The sequence below is a fragment of the Heptranchias perlo genome, unplaced genomic scaffold, assembly GCF_035084215.1.
Source record: "Heptranchias perlo isolate sHepPer1 unplaced genomic scaffold, sHepPer1.hap1 HAP1_SCAFFOLD_44, whole genome shotgun sequence".
NCBI lineage: Eukaryota > Metazoa > Chordata > Chondrichthyes > Hexanchiformes > Hexanchidae > Heptranchias > Heptranchias perlo.
This window is the reverse complement of record NW_027139453.1, coordinates 3,176,172-3,180,165: the sequence shown is the minus strand read 5'-3', so window position 1 is coordinate 3,180,165 and position 3,994 is coordinate 3,176,172.

Here is a 3,994-nt window from a genome sequence, read left to right as displayed (position 1 = left end):
CTCACTTCCTACTGTGTCCGCCGCTGAAAAAAAGTATTCTCTCTCCAAGTCATTTGGAGCGACTCTTTAAAACTCCCAAATTACTCGCCTTTAGTTGTCCATTTCCAAGGATATTTCTCCAGTTTTCGATCTGCTCAGCCACTCACTAATCTACACCTTGATGTCCTTAACCCCAGTAAAACCCTTACTCTCTTCCACTCCGGTCAGTCCCCTGGTATATCCCTCATCTTCTCTCCCTTAAGCCACAGAGTAACGAATTGGTTGAGCCATCCATTGCCAGATCTGCCTCGACCAGATCAAAACCTATCGGGCCTTGGTCTCCTCTGCTAAAACAGCTCACTACTCCATGATTATCCCGGGACGCAAACATAACCCCTTGTCTTCCTTTCTCCACTGCCAACCGTCTCGTTAAACTTCTCTTCACTGTCCCTCCAACCGAACCATTAACAACTGCGAGAAACTGACGGGTTTCATTGTCACTGTTCAGAACATCCATTCATCTGCCTCTGGGACATCCCCCTTACCCATCAAGAAAAACCTCCCCCAAGGCTTCTGCATCATTTAACCCTGAACATGGCCCTTTCTCTACTTTCTCTCCTTTCTAATTTCATACCCACTCCCTGCTCATAATTCCCATGGGACCAAACTCCTGTTCTTTAGACCACTAAACGTCGGACCACCCAACTTCCTGGCCCTCAAGTGAACAGTTATTGTCAACGGTTTCCTCTCCTGAAAGCCAAGCCCGCCTGTCCTGCAGCTCCCTGTTTGAATCTCTCCAATAAGATTGGCGCCCCTGCAGCAGGACTGAAACGGCCCTAATCAATGTTACAAATGATATCTTATGTGACTGTGACCGTGAAGCACTCTTCCTCCTCAGCCTTCTCGACCTGCCTGCAGTCTTTGACAGGCTCGACCACACCCTCCTTCACCGACGCCTCCCCTCCGTTGTCGAGCTAAGTTGGACTGCCCAAGTTTGGTTCCACTCTTGCCGATCCAATCATCTCCCGAGTATCTTCAGCAATGCATTCAATTCCCAATCCCGTGCCGAAATATTTGGAGTCTCCAACGGATCTACCCTTCCCCCCCTCGCCCTCATATGCACGCTGCCCCTTGGTGAGATGATGCAAACACATGGGGTCAGCTCCCACATGTACGCTAATGACACCGAGCTGTGACTCACCACCAGCTCTATCGACACGTGAACTACCTCTGTCTTGGCAGACTGCATGTCTGAAATCGAGACTTGGATGAGCCACAAATTACTCCGATTGAATATTGGAAAGACTGAAGCCATCGTCTTCGGCTCCATCTGCAAACTCCGTACCCTCGCCAGCAATTCCATCCCGCTCTCTGGTCATTCTGTTCGGTTGGAATAGGATTGTCCGCAATCTATTTGATGCTGGGATGAGCTTCCGACCGCATATCATCTCCATCATGAAGGCAGCCTTCTTCCGCCTCTGTAAAATCACTTGTACCTGAATTCGCCTCAGCCACCTGCTCCAGGAACATTCATCTATGAAAATGTCACCTCCACACTCGAATATTCCAACGGTCTCCAGGCCGATCTCCCATCTTCCACTCTCCATGAACTCGAGCTCATTCATAACTTTGCTGACCGTTACCCCTGTGCTCGCTGATCTACTTTGGCTCCTGGTCCCCTAAAGATTAAAATTTAACATTGTCATCCTTGTGTTTAAATCACTTTATAGCCTCACGTGCCCTATCTCTATAAATTGTTCAAGCCATACAACCACCTGAAAAATCTGTGTTCCACCATCTCCGACATCTTGTGGACCACCCCTTCCAGGCTACCCACAAATGGGGGCTGAGCATTCAGTCGTCTTGGTCATAGGTTCTGGAATCCCATTCATGAACCGTCCTTTCTCTCCACGTCGCTCTTCCACATTTAAAACTCCTTAAAATGAGTCTCTTTTTTCCAATCATTTCGACATCACATCTTCTTCGGCTCAGAATCGAATTTTTCTGATTATTTTTCTGTGCTTCTTGACTTCCCTCCGAAATGGCCAAGCTGTAATTTGAAGATTGTGCCTCATCGTTCATGATTCCAGGAACAGAGGAAATCGTTTCTCTGTATCGACTCTATCGAATATTTTCAAAAATTTTAATCAACTCCGTCAGATCACACCTCAATCTTCTACACTTAAGGGAATATAAAACTAGTTTATGCAACCTGTCCTCATAGTTTAAGGATCTAAGTTTGGTATCCTTCCAGTGAAGCTGCTCTGCAACATTCTAACGCCAATATTCTTGAGAGTAATTTTACGCCACTCATCTCAGCCCCGGCGATATTGCTGCAGGAGTTCCTCAGGGCAGTGCCCCAGGCCCAACCATCTTCAGATGCTTCATCAATGACCTTCTCTGCATCATAAGGTCAGAAATCGGGATGTTCGCTGATGATTGCAAAGTGTTCAGTTCCATTCGCAAACTCTCAGATAATGCAGTGGTCCGTGCCTGCATGCAGAAAGACCTGGACAACATCCAGGTTTGGGCTGATAAGTGGCAAGTAACATTCGCGCCAGGCAAGTGCCAGGCAATGACCATCTCCAACAAGAGAGAGTCTATCCACCTCCCCATGACATTTAATGCCATTACCATCGCTGAATCCCACACCATCAACATCCTGGAAGTCACTATTGACCAGAAACTTAACTGGACCAGCCACTTAAATGCTGTGGCTACAAGAGCAGGTCAGAGGCTGGTTATTCTGCGGCGAGTGACTCACCTCCTGACTCCCCAAAGCCTTTCCAGCATCTACAAGGCACAAGTCAGGTGTTTGATGGAATACTCTCCACTTGTCTGGATGAGTGCTGCTCCAACAACACTCAAGGAGCTCGACACCATCAAGGTCAAAGCAGCCCACTTGATTGGCACTCCGTGCACCACCCTAAACATTCAATCCCTTCACAACCAGCGCACCGAGACTGCAGTGTGTACCATCCACAGGATGCACTGCAGCAACTTGCCAAGGCTTCTTCGACAGCACCTCCCAAATCCGCGAACTCTACCACCTAGAAGTACAAGGGCAGCAGGCGCATGGGAACAACACCAACTGCACGTTCCCCTCCAAGTCACACACCATCGCGACTTGGAAACATATCGCCGCTCTTTCATCGTCGCTGAGTAAAAATCCTGGAACTCCCTTCCGAAAAGCACTGTGGGAGAACATTTACCACACGGACTACAGCGGTTCAAGAAGGCGGCTCACCATCACCTTTTCAATGGCAATAAAAGATGGGCCTTGCCAGCGAAAGCCACATCCCATGAACGAATTTTAAAAATATGTACATCCTGAGCTGCAGTGCCCAAAACTGAACGCAGTATCTCTCGATGGGGTCTGACCAAGCCTCGATACAACTGAAGCATAACTTCCTCCCCTTTGTATTCCAGGCCCTTGAGAGAAAGGCCATTCTTCCATTAGTCTTTTTCTTTGCTTTTTGTACCTGCCTACTTACTTTTAATTTTGTGTATCCTGTTCAATTCCTCGTTTCCCTCCATTTATACTCTAAGTTATCTTTCCCAGTTCCAAACTGAATTCACATTGAACTCCGTCTGTTATAGTTTTGCCCACTCAATTAATCGGTCTCTGTCCCCTTTCAACTCTCTGCTCCCCTCTGCACGACTTACTGTTCCTGCTAATTTAGTGCCACCTCCAAACTTAAATATACAACCCTCTCTTCTTTCATCCAAGTCATCAATAAATATGTCAAAAAGTTGACTCCCCGGAAGAGATCCCCGGAGAACATCACTTATCACATTTAGAATATCAGAAAACAAACACTTTATCTCCACAATATATTTCCGACATCACAAACAATTCCCAACCCAGATCAAAAAGCCACTTCCAATTCCATACTCTCTCATTTCTGCGTATAATTTTTGTGTAGAGCTTTAACGAATGCCTTCTGGAAGTCCATTTACAAAACACCTTAAGAAACTCCCATGCCAATCTTATTCGTGAACTCCTCAAAAAATT